We start from the raw sequence: 19380 nt of genomic DNA, 5'->3' as shown, positions 1-19380 counted from the left end.
GGTAGAAGGACGGATCCTCAAAATTACATACCAATATCCTTAACATCGATTTGTTGCAGGATTCTCGAACATATTCTCAGTTCGAATATAATGAATTTCCTTGAGACAGAGAAGTTGCTGTCCATGCATCAGCACAGCTTTAGAAAGCATCACTCCTGCGAAACGCAACTCGCCCTTTTTTCACATGATATCTTGCAAACCATGGATGAAGGGTATCAGACGGATGCCATATTCCTTGACTTCCGGAAAGCGTTTGACTCGATGCCCCACTGCAGACTCCTAACTAAGGTACGAGCATATGGGATTGGTTCCCAAGTATGTGAGTGGCTCGAAGCCTTCTTAAGTAATAGAATCCAGTACATTGTCCTCAATGGTGAGTGTTCATCGGAGGTGAGGGTATATCTGGAGTGCCCCAGGGAAGTGTGGTAGGTCTGCTTTTGTTTTCTATCTACATAAATGATCTTTTGGATAGGCTGGATAGCAATGTGCGGCTGTTTGCTGATGATACTGTGGTGTACAGGAAGGTGTTGTCGTTGAGTAACTGTAGGAGGATACAAGATGACTTGGACAGGATTTGTGATTTATGTAAAGAATGGCAGCTAACTCTAAATATAGAATGTAAATTAATGCAGATGAATAGGAAAAAGAATCCCGTAATGTTTGAATACTCCACTAGTAGTGTAGCGCTTGACACAGTCACGTCGATTAAATATTTGGGCGTAACATTGCAGAGAGATATGAAGTGGGACAAGCATGTAATGGCAGTTGTGGGGAAGGCGGATAGTCGTCTTCGGTTCATTGGTAGAATTTTGGGAAGATGTGGTTCATCTGTAAAGGAGACCGCTTATAAAACACTAATACAACCTATTCTTGAGTACTGCTCTAGTGTTTGGGATCCCTATCAGGTCAGATTGAGGGAGGACATAGAAGCAATTCAGAGGCGGGCTGCCAGATTTGTTACTGGTAGGTTTGATCATCAGGCGAGTGTTACAGAAATACTTCAGGGACTCGGGCGGGAGTCTCTAGAGGAAAGGAGGCGTTCTTTTCGTGAATCGCTACTGAGGAAATTTAGAGAACCAGCATTTGAGACTGACTGCAGTACAGTTTTACTGCCGCCAACTTATATTTCACGGAAGGATCACAAAGAGAAGATAAGAGAGATTAGCTCTCGCACAGAGGCATATAGGCAGTCATTTTTCCCTCATTCTGTTTGGGAGTGGAACAGGGAGAGAAGATGCTATAGTTGAATTATTTTAACTTGGCGGCTCGCGCATGCCCGCCCAGACGCGGGAGATTGCTGCGTTGCCAGTTGCACACGACGCACGCGCCAAGAGAAGCAACGCCATAGTATAGTATAGTTCGCAAGCTTATGTTTAGGGGGGAGCGCGAAGTTTATGAAGTAAAGCCACCACGGCCGCATTAACCCTTTCGCTGCTATAGAGACGTGCTCTCCGCATTCCGCGCTGTGCGGGATTTTGTCACTGCACTGTTCGCCTGTGCTGACACATGGTGTTTCCGACTGCTTTGACACACTTATCATTCGATTCCACAAAAACTATTTGGCCCAAAAATTAGATTTTTACACATCTTCTTGACTGATACCTTCCCCCCACTTCCTTTGACTGATTGAAGTGCTTTAAAATAATGCCAAACGCACCTGGTGTAAATAAAACTTTTATTATAGTCACGAAAGACGGAATATTTCGCAGTAATACATACGACACCTATGTGGTACTTAAATTAAATGAGATATTGTTATACAGTAAATTTTATATGAAATTTAGGTACCTTGTCCACATGTCATTCTCAACATTGTCGCAACTAAAATCGACCATACGGAAAGTATACGCTATGGACTTTTACCTCTGCAAACTCTTCAAAATTTCGTGAAGTGGTTTACTAAATTTAATGCTGCACAATAACTGGGTTGAACATCGAAGCAAAATTAAGTCATTTATGGGGGTAAGGTATCAGTCAAGAAGATGTGTAAAAATCTAATTTTTGGGCCAAATAGTTTTTGTGAAATCGAATGATAAGTGTGTCAAAGCAGTGGGAACACCATGTGTCTGCACAGGCGAGCAGTGCAGTGATGACAAAATCGCGCACAGTGCGGAATGCGGGGAGCACGTGACTGCAGCAGCGAAAGGATTAATGAAGAGACAAAGCACTAGAAATTTCAAAAAATTGCATTCAAACGAATAAAATTCGTGAAGTAAGACACTTCGATATTGTTTTTAAATAAAGAGAATTTTTAGCATCGCAGAGGGTTTGAACTCTATACCTTCCACTTACTAACCTAACACCTTAACCGTTACGCTAGCGCAACTCGTTCTACAATGCTACTCCATAAGAAGTCTAACAGAGGACGCAAAATTCTGACAAACACTGTTGGTATGCCTATGAATTACTCGCACTTCGTCGAAGTACAATAGGAAATAAACAATTACCGCAGTTCTTTATTGCAAAAAAGCGGTTCGTGAAATTGATACAAACACCTTTCCTTGCTATCGCCTGAATTAAGAGTCTTATTGCTTGTTTGGCTTAATTAATAGAAAATGAAGCAATTGGTATAAAGAATGGGTTTCCAAACTTTCAAAAAACAAAGTCTGCTACCAAGACATTGCTTTTGTTCTATTACTTTATTTATGACTGAACGTTTCTAAAACTGAAGACACTCGTCCGTGCTCTGCTCTGCAGTCGAGATCTGGCAACGTCGTTCTCTGTTCATTGGCTGACTGTATTTTTTGACGTCAGATGCGCAGAACGAACCTAAACTCGGCTGCCAACATAAATGACGCACACTTTAGTTGTGGTACACGGTACCCTCTGCCACGCTCTGTACAGTGGATTGCGGAGTATGTATATAGATGTAGATGTAGAATTTGAATGTCCAGCCATTTTGCTTGGGGAGGGAGTGTGTCACTTGAATGACGTCATGGCCGCCATTTTTGATGTCGTCATGCGCTGTTGCCAAGTCTACATGACGTCATCTTGGATGACGTCATGGCCAGCATCTTGGATATATCTGGCAACAATGCAGAGTGTTCCAGAACCTGTCAATGAGATGAGGTGAATTGTGGAATCTTTATCTTTCGATGTGCTGTCGTCCTCCCTTTTGGTTAATATGATGTTGGTAACTTTCAGGCAAGGTCCATTTATGTGCAATAGAATAAAAACAGTTTTATCATGCCTTGTGTGTTTTGCCTTCATTTATTGAAAAGTATTATCAGCGGCATGAAATTATACATATCTCTGTATATACTATTTTGATTAACTAGTTAGATATTGTTGTGTAAGAGTGGGACCTTACAGGGAACTCATATTGAATGAGATTCAGTGTATCAAGTGAAAGGTATGAACAATAAATTTAAAGTTTTCCTAAGTCGATTTCTTGCCCCATTTGAAGCAGTTTTTCCAAAGTGAACTCTAAAAATTATTTCATTTCATGTTTGCAATCGACAGTAATCAGAAAATCCAACAAAACAAGACACCATATGGATAAGTTAAACTATCTGGAATACATTAATATGCTAAACAGTGTGATTAAAAACAGTATGTTCGTAAAGTCTGAAACTGACAGCTCAAAGAATGAAGTAAAAACTTTTTCGAAAATAGTAAAAAGCGAGATTGGTAGGCGCAATGGACAAAAGACAAATGTACTTTAATCGCAGAAAGGCAGTGGCAGTATCATCTGTTCTTCACAGTTGCAGTAATCGTTTTACTACAACAGCTGTTCGGATTGGTTGTAAGGAATTTGTTACTAAGGCAATTTGTCTCCAGCAATAGCTATAGACAACTCAATTAACCAGATTTGTGTAATCCTAATAACTTTAAACGAATTAGAAAAATGTATCAGAAAAATTAAAAATCGAAAGCCCACTGGTGTGGACAATTTATCTAACAAAGTTCTGAAGTACTCTTTTACATTCATAAGTCAAGTATCATCTATTCAACGAATCGAGCAACTGAAATACAGCCAGACGGGGTGGGCGAGCGGTTCTAGGCTCTACAGTCTGGAACCGTGCGACTACTGTGGTCGCAGGTTCAAATCCTGCCTCGGGCATGGATGTGTGTGATGTCCTTTGTTTAGTTAGGTTTAAGTAGTTCTAAGTTCTAAGGGGACTGATGACCTCAGAAGTTAAGTCCCATAGTGCTCAGAGCCATTTGAACCATTTTGAACTGAAATACACTCTCATAAAATCACTTTACAAGAGAATTAATAAAACAAAGCTCTTCAATTTTTGTCCTGTTACACCAGTGACGAACATTTCTTAATTTTTTGAAAAGCTCGAGTACAATAGATTTATGGAATATCTTATCGCAGCATGCTCAACAAAAACCGATTTGGATTTCAAAAAGTCATTGCAACTGAAGTGACTGTGTTCTCATTTGTAAATAAAGTTTAGAGTCCCTCAACAATAGCATGACACTAGTGGAAATATTTTGTCACCTCTCTACCACAACATGTTATGTCATGGAAATGTGGCTTTAATTGTATTTAAATAACGGGAACACATGCTGTTTCTAAACACAACACCAGCAGCCTCTGGCACTAACTTTTCCACATTTTTATAAAATAATAATCTGCTTATCTGTACAAGTGAAAACACACACTTAGCGCTATTTACTGATGACACTATCTTTCTAACTGATAGGTTCCCCCAACAACAGTCTGAACAGCCCTAGCACCACTACTTTTGAAAAGATTCTGGACTAATTTGAATCAAACAGTCTCTCTCCGAATGTCAACAAGAATAGATTTATACAATTTTGCACAATAAAGGAAATTATGAGATAATGTGACCAGAAAATGAAAAGATGAAGAAATATCAATGGTAGAATCTTCCTGATTCTTGGATCTAAATATTGTCAGCGGGTTCAGCTGGAGAGTACGCATATAGTTAGAGACAGAACACAGTACAGTTTCTATTCATATGGCTGTGTCTAACAGCTAAGAAAAAAGCGTAATATACCTGCAGGGAATTATTCGAAGAGGCAGGTTTTTCTGTAGAGTTTCCTTTCTGTAAACCAAGCTGTACAGAAACCAGAACATTATGTTTCTCTAGGAATGTGATCAACCTACTACACATAATCATCTCCAGAATGTTTGAGAAACCAGGTATTAAAGAGATTTGTCTGTACTTATATGGCACATTTGTCGCCTTTCTTGCATATTGGTATTACATTGCTTTTCTTCTTTTTTAAAAAAATACTCTCCTTAGAATCTGCAGTTTGCTGTAACAAACCAACACAACAAGTGTTCAGTTATTTCTTATTTTAACGTTTTGTTTCCAGGTATTCTGCCGAATTGTTTTTTCCGTTATATGCTGAATATTTTGATGACGGCTCAAGCTGATCACATCTACCTCACACTCTGCACACCTCTGCATAGTAAATGACAGAATGTATGTCCAACTGTATAAGTTTTTAGGGTTTCTTGCCGTTCCATTTACGTGTGGAGTGCAGGAAGCATAATTATTTTAATGGCTCTGTGCATGCCGTAATTAAAATTATCTTGTCGCCAAGATCCCTATCTGAGCGATACGTAGGTGGTTGCCATATATTCGGGGAGTCATAATTTAAAGCTGGATCTTGAAACTTTGAAGAAGACTTTCTCAGGCTATTTTACATCTATCTTCAACAGTCTGCCAGCTGAATTTTTTCAGCATCTCTGTGACACTCTCCCTTGCATCAAACAAACCTGTATCGCCCTTCTCTGTATATGTTTAATATCTCCTGTTAGTTCTGGTTGGTGTGGGTCCGCTCATTTGAGCTTTATTCTAGAATGAGTTGCACAGGTGACTTGTAAGCAATCTCCTTTGTACACTCATTGCATTTCTCCAGTATTCTACCAATAAGCCGAAGTCTGCCACTTGCTTCTGTGTACTTGCTTCCTGGATTCCAACTAGAATGTGAACTGTTGTTGTCTCACGATGCTGTTTGTAGCCGAGCAGCTAGCAGACATAACAGGAAATCTCTCAGCACCTGAAGAGGAAAAAGATATTGTGTATAAAATGGAAACAGCAACTCAGTAGGTCACCAGGATGCACACACTGCTTATCATTTGTGCCAAGAAAACATGCGCGATCACATTTCTTATTTTGCAATTTGGCTTTCACTGGACAGTTGTCGTCTATTTTTAAGAGTCCATTTGTTCTAGTTTTTCAGCATCTCTCAAGTATGTTCTCCTGTAGGACAATGAAAACTTTGTAGTAGTAGTAGTAGTAGTAGCTTGATTCATCTGCAGATCTCTTTTTTTACAAGGATATAGGACACGTCAAAGTATTTACAAATCAATTTAAAATAAGCTGATTCGTATACACATATATTTACAGACTTTTAGTTAGAGACAATAATTAGATTTACTCCTGGTATACAGTACTTGTTTTACAAATAACTTATTAAATAACTTATTAAATAATAATATCTCACTATCAGTCACTGCACACACTATAAACACATTGTTTCATAACACTTCACTCACTACACACACACACACACACACACACACACACACACACACACTGGTGGTCTCTGGGCTATTCCCTGTAGCGCAACCCATTTGTTATCCTGGAAAACTGAGTCAGCATCCCTCCATAATGAGTGAGATGTTGAGCTCAGAAAGAGGAAGAGGTGTTAGTCTTGTGCTATGCATAGCTCAGGGGTAAGTATTCAAATGGTTCAAATGGCTCTGAGCACTATGGGACTCAACTGCTGTGGTCATTAGTCCCCTAGAACTTAGAACTACTTAAACCTAACTAACCTAAGGACAACACACACATCCATGCCCGAGGCAGGATTCGAACCTGCGACCGTAGCAGTCACACGGTTCCGGACTGCGCGCCTAGAACCACGAGACCACCGCGGCCGGCGGGTAAGTATTTCTAGAAAGGTAAAACAAAAGAAAAAAACATAAAGTGGGGATGTAATTTGGAATGTTGGATATTTTATAATCATTATTATTGTTATTATTATTATTATTTTGTTGTATAACATTTTTTATCAAACCCCTACTCTGTTTTAGCTAAGTAGTCCTTGAATGTATCAAATGTATTGCAAAACAGGTACTTTTTAGCTGCCTTTTTAGATAAGTGTATTTTTGCAATTTCTTTAATCTCTTTTGGTAATTTATTGTACAGTTTTATTCCTTGGTAGAAAATGCTGTTCTGAGTTTTATTTTTATTTTTTCTTGGCAAATGTAAGTTGAGTCTATCTCTTGTTGCATGGTCATGGACAGAGCTGTTTATGCAGTAATTACCATTGTTATTTTTGATGTGTACAACTGACTGGTAAAGGTTTTCACATGGAGTAGTTAAAATCCCCAGTGTTCTGGACAGATTTTTACAATGAGCTCGACTAGTATTTTTAGTTGTTATTCTTATGGCTCTTTTCTGGAGTTTGAAAATTGTGTTTATATTTTGTGCATTTGTTCCCCAAAAAAGAATTCCATATATAAGAATTGTGTGTGCATATGGATAATATGTAACTAGAAGAGACTGCATGTTACACACTGATGATACTATTCTAAGGGCATAACATGCTGATGACATTCTGTTTGCAAGTACCTTTGTGTGTTCACACCATTTCAACTGAAAATGGTTCGAATTGCTCTGAGCACTATGCGACCTAACTTCTGAGGTCGTCAGTCGCCTAGAACGTATAACTACTTACACCTAACTAACCTAAGGACATCACACACATCCACGCCCGAGGCAGGATTAGAACCTGCGACTGTAGCGGTCGCCCCGGTTCCAGACTGTAGCGCCTAGGACCGCACGGCCACTCCGGCTGACCCATTTCAACTGAGAATCAATATTCATTCCTAGAAATTTTGATTTGTTACACAGTCTAGAGAGGTGCCATCTACATTTAATTTAACATTGCCATTTTTACTCTTCAAACTGAAATTCATGGCATTAGTTTTCTTTATGCTCAATGTCACTTCGTTACTTATTGACCAATCATAAACTTCCTTGAGAGTTTTATTTGCTTTCGCGGCAAGGAGTTTTCTTGTTTTCTCAAGGACTATAATATTGCTGTCATCAGCGAAGAGGATTTTTTCACCATGGGTAACACTACTGGAAAAACATTGGTGTGTATCAGGAACAGTATTGGTCCTAATATGCTATCTTGCGGAACCCCGATATTAATGTATTTTGGTACTGATTAGTGTTTTACCACATGTTTAGATCTATTTGAAGTGTGTGTTATCTCTACTGTTTCTACCCTATCTGTGAGGTAAGATCTAAACCAGTCGTTAGCTACCTCTCTTATTCCTAATGCTTCTAATTTATTTAATAGAATCTTGTGGTAGACTGTATTAACCGCCTTAGAAATATCCAAAAATATGCCTGCGACACACTCATCTTTATCAAGAGCATCAAGTGCAACTTTTGTAAATTCTACTATGGCTGACTCTGTATTTTGCCACTTCGGAAATCAAACTGTGATTCGCTTAACAGAGTGTATTGATTCGTATAATTCATTATTCTGTCTTTCATAATTGCTTCTATTATTTTTGAGAATACTGACAGCACAGAAATGGGCCGGTAATTCTCTATGTCTTCTGCATTACCTTTTTTAAGCAAAGGTACAACTCTTGCCTGTTTTAACTGCTTTGGAAATGTCCCTGATGTGAAGGATTTATTTATTATATTTATTAAGGGGCCTTGTATAATCCCTGTGCATTGATTTGGTACACACATTGGTACTTCATGTAAGCCTACTGACTTTTTATTTTTGAATTGTTTTACTGAGTTCATTCTCTGTGGTTGGAAGTAACATCATTGTATTTAGTGCAACATTATTTACAGGTGTTATATTTGCTTGGCGTATTTTTTGCTGTAACTTTTCTGCAATACTTAGAAAATGCTCGTTTACATAGTTTGCTAAGATGTGTGGATCATTTATTACTTTATCCCCAATATACGCCATCGATTTCTCTTCTTCGTCATATTGGGTAACTATACAGCAAGTAGTTGTTACATGTGACATGTTCTATATCCGAGTAATGCAGTTCCAAGGAACAGATCCAAGGAACAAGAAGTGAATAAAATAGAATATAACTAATCCCTATACCCTCTATTTATCGCTTCCTCCAGAATATCGATACATACAAGTCGATCACGTTCTTGTTTGATATGTATTTCACGTTTGTTTATTTAGTTGACATGTGACAGCAAAATATATTCTTTCCCGTGTTTGCGTGTTTATGCAGTATTTATGTTTCATGCACTGCAGTTTTGTGACAGATGAAATAAAATTTTCCGAAATTATGACAATGATAATGACAGTTTAGTCATCGTTTTGTATACTTACAAATGTGATTAATGAATGCACCAAACAAAAACGAGCAGAAAGGAAGTCACACTTCAGACAACATTAAATATTATCGTAGGCGAATGGTGAGTTGCGAATATGAATATTTGATGGATGGGTTAAGTGAGAGAAACAATTTGTTAAATGGATAAATGATGTGCCGACCGGTTTGTTCTGTATGTGTGGCGAAATTTTATATTAATGAGTTAGTTTCTGTGCTTTCTGTTGTCATTACGTTAAAACGGTTTATATTAATGGGTAGCTGAGAGTTAATTTATTTTTAAATGTCGAAAATTAGAACCAAGTATTACTTGCAGATTTAAACGTCTTTCCAGTTAAATCCACATTGGACGAGTAACTTGGACTAGATCATCTACCGGTTCTACAGGTTTTTTTGTGTTTTCAATTTCTCTTAGTACGCCACAGAATTACATATTTCATGGGCACTCTGTCGATTAATTTACATAAATTTATAAGAATTATATGTGTATGTGTAACACTATACTAGCCTCTTTTTGTAGGAATCTCTTGATCGCAATGTATTAGAAATTGATATTTTTCACGGAAAAATCTCCAAATCTCTTTTTTTAACCGAGAAACGGTAGAGTGGGCTGGACAGCTGAACTCAATCCGTAACCACATATTTCCTTCCCGCCCAAAATATTATGAGTGACAAGTTTTAAAATTTCTTTCTTACGCTCCTTCGTAACACATCATTTAAACTTGCTTCAACTTGAGGGCTACAGATTCTAATCAAATTCAGGAAGCGATTCGATGTTTAATGCGTCAAGGGCTTTAGTCCATGTAACCCTTTTCTTTACGATTATGTATCCCGAATAGTTTGAGTTTACCAAATTTCTTCGCTTTATCACAATCTGCTTCTAATTTATCATTAAATTACACATCCATTCGAAAATCTCTTTACACCATACTGTGCGAATGTTTCCCAGTATTTGTGACAAGGAACCTGCTCATGACCTGTTGGCACATAATAATGAAACACCTTTTACTCCCTCACTCTGCAGCTATCGACGTATGTTACCATAAGTTACGGGAAGATTCAGATATGATCTATGTTGTTTTTCATAGAATTTTTTATTCAGTGCAAGAAAATCACAGCCACATTAAGTGTGAAATGGTATAATAAAAATTGAGCTATTGTATGGCTTAATCTCAAAATTGTGATGGGGCTTTCTGAAACAAATCGAGAAAAAATATTTGTTCATTCCACATAGATGTCACATAATGGCCATGACGGTTATACTAGAATTGAATGGAAGGCATAATTTACTGTGCACCATCTGACGTACATTGACTGTAGTAGCTTGTGGATTACGTATAGTTGTATGCATATAGGCTACAGAAATTATTTAGAAGGGAGAACTTTTGTAATGTTCCTCATAGGTAATACTCCTGTTTGTGATTTGTGGTATTCTAGTACTGTTCTAAATTAAGGAATGCATAAGGAGCAGATAGAGTTATAGCACACTAAAGTTAGGTACAGTCTAATTTTTGTTCTTCAAAAAATTTAAGGTAATTACACGAGTTTATTATGTGAAAAAATATACATATCAGTATGAGGAGGGGGGGGGGCACACAATTGAATAAATAACTAATTTGCAATAAGTTGCACTAGATCATTTATAGCAATAACACACACATTCAGACACAGAACCACACAGATACCCAAACGCACACTCCTGTGATGATGGCAAGTCTTGCCTAGCCACAGTAGCCTACATTTTGGTACCAGTGTGGTTGTGTGGTGAGTGTGTGTTCTATTGTTAGGATAAGAACTAGTGCTCAAAGTTAGTGTGAGTGCTGTTTTGTCCACTGTAGATGAGTGGTTGCCTTATCCACTATGTGATGAAAAGTATCTGGACACCGCCAAACTCATATGTTTTTCATGTTAGGTGCATTGTGCTGCCAGGTACTCCGTATCAGCGACCTTAGTAGTCATTAGACATCGTGAGAGAGCAGAATGGGGCGCTCCACAGAACTCGCAGACTTTGAATGTGGTCAGGGATTGGGTGTGACTTGTGCGATATGTCTGTACACGAGATTTCCACACTCATAAACATCCCTAATTCCACTGTTCCTGATGTGATAGTGAAATGGAAACATGAAGGGACATGTACAGGGTCAATCGATATGAAGTGGTCCAGTGATGGTTGCTTGACCATTTTTAAATATTTTAATTTTTTTATATGTGATTGCCCTATATTTGAGAAGTTCAGAACAGTTTTTTAAAATAATTTATCTTGCACCTTTACTGGATGGTGGCCATTTTTATTTGTAGGCCCGTGACGATTTTTCAGTCTGGAGACATTGGCGAAAATTTGGATATCTCTGCACTGCGTTAAGTTACAACATTGCAATTGACATGATTGTTTTTAGAAAAGTGTCCTCTACAACATTGTCTATTACACGAAGTACCCTAAATTCAAAAATAACCACTCAAAATGACCTCCAAAGTTGGGTATCCAAATTCTCAAAAATCCACTTTTTAGGCCCAAAAATAACAAACAAGGCGTGCTTTATGAGAGTCTATTTTTTTCCTATAGTTACATAACATACACTACTAGCCTCATATTGAGGAAGAACACTTAGAAATGTTTTCTTAATTTTTTATGAATTTTTGAAATTTGAAAATTTTCATTTTTTTGTAAAGTTTAGGGTGGGTTATCTCAGGTGGGACTGAATATAAAAAATGATATTTGCACAGTTTGTACACCTATATGATAGCAATGTACTCTAAAAATTTCAACATTGATATCTGACTGTGAACAAAGATATGAATTTTTGAAAATGAGGATATAATTCTTTTTCCAAGGGCATGCAGCTCTACTGTATGGTTAAACGATGATGGCGTCCTCTTGGGTAAAATATTCCGGAGGTAAAATAGTCCCCCATTCAGATCTCCGGGCAGGGACTACTCAAGAGGACGTCGTTATCAGGAGAAAGAAAACTGGCGTTCTTCGGACCGGAGTGTGGAATGTCAGATCCCTTAATCGGGCGGGTAGGTTAGAAAATTTAAAAAGGGAAATGGATAGGTTAAAGTTAGATATAATGGGAATTAGTGAAGTTCGGTGGCAGGAGGAACAAGACTTCTGGTCAGGTGAATACAGGGTTATAAATACAAAATCAAATAGGGGTAATGCAGGAGTAGGTTTAATAATGAATAAAAAAATAGGAATGCGGGTAAGCTACTACAAACAGCACAGTGAACATATTATAGTGGCCAAGATAGACACAAAGCCCACGCCTACTACAGTAGTACAAGTTTATATGCCAACTAGCTCTGCAGATGACGAAGAAATTGAAGAAATGTATGATGAGATAAAAGAAATTATTCAGGTAGTGAAGGGAGAAGAAAATTTAATAGTCATGGGTGACTGGAATTCGAGAGTAGGAAAAGGGAGAGAAGGAAACATAGTAGGTGAATATGGATTCAAGATTCAAGATTCTTTATTAGCCATTGATCATGCAAGATGAAATAGGCTTCGTCAGTACATAAAATAATATTAATATTCCAGACACTATATATAAGGCCTAGATATAATTAGCATATGAGTAACTTACAAATAACCTAAACCTTAAGCAGGTGACTGCAATGCTTAATACATATTCTTGTTTCAGATACATACAAAGGTACCAAAAATGAGTTACATTGTAGTAGCAAACACAGTAGTTACGTAACACATCATAACACTGGCAAATAAAGTAGTTACCTAACACAGTTGAAATACAAAGGTATTAGATATGAAATATTTTGTAACAGTATATATAGTAGTTAATTGAGTTAATTATGCAATTACAGGTTTATCTCTGTGCTTCTCAGATCATAATATTCTTGCATAGAATAAAATGGATTGTCAGATAACCAATTGTACAAATTTTGTTTAAGAATTTTTGTGGGCATGTCCCGAGCAGATTGCGGTAGTTTGTTGAATATTTTTAAGGTATTCACTTTATGTGAGTTACTACTTTTTGTTAGTCTGTGTCTTGGTATATCATAATCTGCCTTCCTTCTAGTGTTGTAGTTATGAATTTCTTCCCTGACAACACCTTCCATACCATTGTTTTTAATGTGTAACACACAGATATAAATATACAAGTTTACAATGGTCAACAGTCTTAGCCTTATAAAGAGAGGACGACAGTGCTCCGTGGGACCGACTTTACACATTATGCGCAGCATTTTTTTCTGCATCAACAAAATTTTGTTACTGTGAGAGCTGTGCCCCCATATGAGAAGGCCATATGTAATATGTGACTGGAAGAGTCCACAGTACATTGTTCTCAGAAAGTTCATGCTAATCATGTCCCTAAGTTTCCAAAGGAGATAGGAGACTCTTGAAAGCTTTTTGCAGACCTGATTTACGTGTTCTTCCCAGTTAAGTTTGGAATCAATATGCATTCCTAATAGTTTTACAGTTTTGTTTTCTATGGTTTTGGGTAACCCTAAGAGAAGCTGTTGTGTTTTCTCTGAGTTACATAGTAATTTATTGGATGTGAACCAGTGGATGGCTGATTTGAGTGATTCCTGTGTGTTATTGTCCAAAGCTGAGATGTTCTGATGTGAGGTGAGGAGGGTTGTGTCATCTGCATAGCATATGGTAGTACTATTTATGTGATGAGGTAGGTCATTGATGGCTATGATGAAGAAGAAGGGTCCCAGAACCGAGCCCTGTGGTACACCAGTACTAACTGCTGCTACAGGGGAGTAATTATTTTTAACTGAGACAAACTGTCTTCTATTATGAAGATATGACTCTATTACTGCTAATGCTGGGTTACATACACCATAAAATTCTAGTTTTGCAACCAGGGTGCCAAAGGGAATGCAGTCAAAAGCTTTGCTCAGATCACACAAGACAAGTGACACCATATTCCGGTCTTCAAAGGCTGTTAATGTCTGGTCAACAATTTCCAGGATGGCCGCAGTGGTATTTCTGCCCTGTCGGAATCCGAACTGACTATTGCTCAAAAGGTTGTGTGTCTCAAAATAGCTACTTAATTGAGTGTACATAAGTGACTCAAATACTTTAGAAAATATTGGCACAATTGAGATTGGGCGATAACTTTTAGGAAGTTTGTCACCCTTTTTAAACACTGGAATAACTTTGGAAATTTTGAGGGAGTCGGGAAACACTCCTGACTGTAAACATTTATTAAATATGAATGCCAATGGTTTAACGATCGAGTCTACAGTTTTTTTTACTATGTAATTGGAGAGCCAGTAGCAGTCCATACTTTTAGAATTTGAAAATTTTGTGACTGTTCTTTTAATCTGAGCAGGTGTGATACTATACCAGTTAAAGACATGATCTACTGGTGGAAGGGCATTAAGTAAATCGCTTGCAGATGTATCTGTTTTTTCTATCTTACTTTCAATTTCTTTAATTGAGCTAATGAAGTAGTCATTTAGTTCCCTTGGAGTGAGCTGAGTTTCATGTGTGTGACGAGTGGGATTTTCTTGTGCTACAATCTGCCATGCTGCCTTGCACTTGTTTGTTGCACCTTCTATGTACCCTTCATAAGCAGCCTTTTTTGTCTGTAAGAAGTGAAAGAGGAAGCCGTCTGGTAGAATTTTTCACAGAGCATAGCTTAATCATAGCTAATACTTGGTTCAAGTATCATAAAAGAAGGTTGTATACATGGAAGAATCCTGGAGATACTAAAAGGTATCAGATAGATTATATAATGGCAAGAAAGAGATTTAGGAACCAGGTTTTAAATTGTAAGACATTTCCAGGGGCAGATGTGGACTCTGACCACAATCTATTGCTTATGACCTGTAGATTAAAACTGAAGAAATTGCAAAAAGGTGGGAATTTAAGGAGATGGGAACTGGATAAACTGAAAGAACCAGAGGTTGTACAGAGTTTCAGGTAGAGCATAAGGGAACAATTGACAGGAATGGGGGAAAGAAATAAAGTAGAAGAATATTGGGTAGCTCTGAGGGATGAAGTAGTGAAGGCAGCAGATAATCAAGGAGGTAAAAAGACGAGGGCTAGTAGAAATCCTTGGGTAACAGAAGAAATATTAAATTTAATTGATGAAAGGAGAAAATATAAAAATGCAGTAAATGAAGCAGGTAAAAAGGAATACAAACGTCTCAAAAATGAGATTGACAGGAAGTGCAAAATGGCTAAGCAGGAATGGCTAGAGGACAAATGTAAGGATGTAGAGGCTTATCTCACTAGGGGTAAGATAGATACTGCCTACAGGAAAATTAAAGAGACATTTGGAAAAAAGAGAGCCACTTGTATGAATATCAAGAGCTCAGATGGAAACCCAGTTCTAAGCAAAGTAGGGAAAGCAGAAAGATGGAAGGAGTATATAGAGGGTCTACACAAGGGCGATGTACTTGAGGACAGTATTATGGAAATGGAAGAGGATGTAGATGAAGATGAAAAAGGAGATACGATACTGTGTGAAGAGTTTGACAGAGCACTGAAAGACCTGAGTCGAAAAAAGGCCCCGAGAGTAGACAACATTCCATTAGAACTACTGGCGGCCTTGGGAGAGCCAGTCCTGACAAAACTCTACCATCTGGTGAGCAAGATGTATGAGACAGGCGAAATATCCTCAGACTTCAAGAAGAATATAATAATTCCAATTCCAAAGAAAGCAGGTGTTGACAGATGTGAAAATTACCGAATTATCAGTTTAATAAGTCACAGCTGCAAAATACTAACGCGAATTATTTACAGACGAATGGAAAAACTGGTAGAAGCCGACCTCAGGGAAGATCAGTTTGGATTCCGTAGAAATGTTGGAACACGTGAGGCAATACTGACCTTACGACTTGTCTTAGAAGAAAGATGAAGGAAAGGCAAACCTACGTTTCTAGCATTTGTAGACTTAGAGAAAGCTTTTGACAGTGTTGACTGGAATACTCTCTTTCAAATTCTGAAGGTGGCACTGGTAAAATACAGGGAGCAAAAGACTATCTACAGTTTGTACAGAAACCAGATTGCAGTTATAAGAGTCGAGGGGCATGAAAGGGAAGCAGTGGTTGGGCAGGGAGTGAGACAGCGTTGTAGCCTCTCCCGGATGTTATTCAATCTGTATACTGAGCAAGCAGTAAAGGAAACAAAAGAAAAATTTGGAGTAGGAATTAAAATCCAGGGAGAAGAAATAAAAACTTTGAGGTTCGCCGATGACATTGTAATTCTGTCAGAGACAGCAAAGGACTTGGAAGAGCAGTTGAACAGAATGGGCAGTGTCTGGAAAGGAGGATATAAGATGAACGTCAACAAAAGAAAAACGAGGATAATGGAATGTAGTCGAATTAAATCGGGTGATGGTGAGGGAATTAGATTAGCAAATGAGACACTTAAAGTAGTAAAGGAGTTTTGCTATTTGGGAAGCAAAATAACTGATGATGGTCGAAGTAGAGAGGATATAAAATGTAGACTGGCAATGGCAAGGAAAGCGTTTCTGAAGAAGAAAAATTTGTCAACATCGAGTATAGATTTAAGTGTCAGGAAGTCGTTTCTGAAAGTATTTGTATGGAGTGTAGCCATGTATGGAAGTGAAACATGGACAATAAATAGTTTGGACAAGAAGAGAATAGAGGCTTTCGAAATGTGGTGCTACAGAAGAATGTTCAAGATAAGTTGGGAAGATCATGTAAGTAATGAGGAGGTATTGAATAGGATTGGGGAGAAGAGAAGTTTGTGGCACAACTTGACTAGAAGAAGGGATCGGTTGGTAGGACATGTTCTGAAGCATCAAGGGATCACAAATTTAGCATTGGAGGGCAGTGTGGAAGGTGAAAATTGTAGAGGTAGACCAAGAGATGAATACACTAAGCAGATTCAGAAGGATGTAGGTTGCAGTAGGTACTGGGAGATGAAGAAGCTTGCACAGGATAGAGTAGCATGGAGAGCTGCATCAGACCAGTCTCAGGACTGAAGACCACAACAACAACAGCAACAATTCACATTACTCTACAACTGATCTTAGGGTGGTTGCCTATTTAAGTTGTTTATTGTTTCTTTGTAATAAAATTTAATTGTGACATATTTAGTTAACACCATCACCCAATATTCATCTAGTTTATTTATTTTTAATAATGCAATATGAAACGATAGGAGCTTTTGCTTTTGTTCTATTGTAATAAAAATACCCATGTACGTTTAGGTTTATTGTCAATAAAGAAGTACATTATTGCTGGGTGTGGCATTGTGGAAGTACATTATTGCTGCGTGTGGCCTTGTTGTAGTCAGTATGTTCTGAAACCTCTGTTAAAGTGGATGTACATACTTCGAGAGTGTAGGCTGTGTTAAGTGCTTTGTTCTGTGTGTAATTTGTAATTAATTTTGAGAGATTAACTGGAATGCAATAACATGGATGAACAGTGCTCTGTTGGATGGATAGCATGTGAAGTGTGTCACAAAACAGTTTATGGTTCAGTTTCAAAAAACTTGAAAAAGTCATTGACTATGATGAAGTTTGACAAACTTTGTTTAAATTCCGAGTAAGTTCTTCTGTAACATCAGTGTGTGAGTATCATGAGAAGAAATATATTCTGAAGTACAATCACATTTTTGGAAGAAAGTGCTGTGATCTACGTAAAGTTCATAAAAGCCTATTACTAAACGTTTGAGGGAAATAAAACTTGAACATTTTTCCTTGTTATGTGAGAGTGAAACAGCTTCCCAAGTGAAATGTAATGTGATTCTTGGAAATTCTCTGTGCCCAAATTGTTACTCAAAAATATTTGTTGTGAAAATCCAGAGCCAGAATCATGTAACCTTGTTAATGACATCTATATTCCTACTGAGGAAGCTGTTAGCACATTGGATTTTGCTTGTTCTTAGTTAGACGTATCTCCTGCGTCGAAAATAATAAAATGAAGTAACAGAAAAAGAAAAGCAGCTATTGAAAATAAGGTTCAACAATTTTCAGACAAAATTAGAAAAGACTTGGAATCGTGTTTTAATAATACAGATACTGTACCAACATTATTTCTAAAGAAGAAGGAAACCTACCACCAGCATCACCTGACACTGAATATTTGAGCTTAATAGAGAAATTAAAATTAAATGTTCAATGATATCTAAAGAGGAAAAAGTTAAAATTTTAAGTTGGCTCCCTGACTCATGGTCAAGAGAAAAAATAGTTCATGAATTCAATGTTTCTCATTGTTTGGTTAAACTAACCTGAAAATTAGTGAAAGAGAAAGGCATTCTTCCAGTTTTAGGAAAGAAAAAAGGAGTAGGTAAAAGTGAAGATTAGATTTTAAATTATATTAGATTAAGTATTCATTCCATAGACCCATAAAAGAGGGAATCATCCTGGGTGTGGAATATGTCAGACAAAGACATTACAGAAATATAATTAGAATAAGTTGAGTTTCATTAATTTTAATGATCCTCAGTCAGTAAACAGTAAAATTATGTACATGAATTAAATTTAAACTTCTAATATTTACAGGTTTAATATTTACATCTGTTTTCATTAAATCCATCATTCAAACATTTGCTAGTTTGTTGGCTGTTACAACCAAAACAATTAAAAAGATCCAGCAGTTTTTTTGAAGATGATGAAAATAGTAGAATGTGCCCAGGTTGCAAAGATAGCAAAAGAGTTGTTATAAATGGAGTTAAAGTAACAAAGCAGAAACGACCAATGCTGTCAAATTTAAATGAACTTTATGTAGCTTTCAAAAATTCTCATCCTGAATGCAAAATTGGAAAGTAAAAATTTTGTGACCTCTGCCCGAAGTGGTGTATTTTGGCTGGATCCTCAGGGACACACTCCGTATGTGTTTGTTTATATCACCAAAATGTCAAACTGATGATTGTGGGTGCATAACTCAGTGATCTTAACTACAAACAGTTACTAGATTTAATGGTATCACGAATATGATGAGGAAATGCCAGACAGTATTACCTTCAAATAGTGGGTCACAACTGACAGGGCAGAAATGATAACAATGGTTAAATCTCAGGAAGAGTACTTGGAATCTTTAATTGATAACTTAACAAAAACTCAAAAGTCACAACTATGTTTCTAAATCCAAAGTAAGTTTTTAACGGACAAAAA

General features: G+C 37.4%; 1 protein-coding gene across 6 annotated transcripts in view; it reads left to right on the top strand.

Annotated features, from left to right (window-relative positions):
* The first annotated feature begins 9161 nt into the window (after positions 1-9161).
* LOC126253432 (WASH complex subunit 5-like) overlaps positions 9162-19380 on the top strand; it is a 183143-nt gene continuing 172924 nt past the window's right edge. For all 6 annotated transcript variants that reach the window (XM_049954772.1, XM_049954770.1, XM_049954771.1 and 3 more), the window contains exon 1: positions 9162-9404. The gene's annotated coding sequence lies outside the window, so the exon portion shown is untranslated. The remainder of the gene's footprint in view (positions 9405-19380) is intronic.

Source organism: Schistocerca nitens, chromosome 4 (genome assembly GCF_023898315.1).
Source record: "Schistocerca nitens isolate TAMUIC-IGC-003100 chromosome 4, iqSchNite1.1, whole genome shotgun sequence".
NCBI classification, from domain to species: domain Eukaryota; kingdom Metazoa; phylum Arthropoda; class Insecta; order Orthoptera; family Acrididae; genus Schistocerca; species Schistocerca nitens.
The sequence above is the reverse complement of the archived record's forward strand: the minus strand, read 5'-3'. Positions and strand labels throughout refer to the sequence as shown.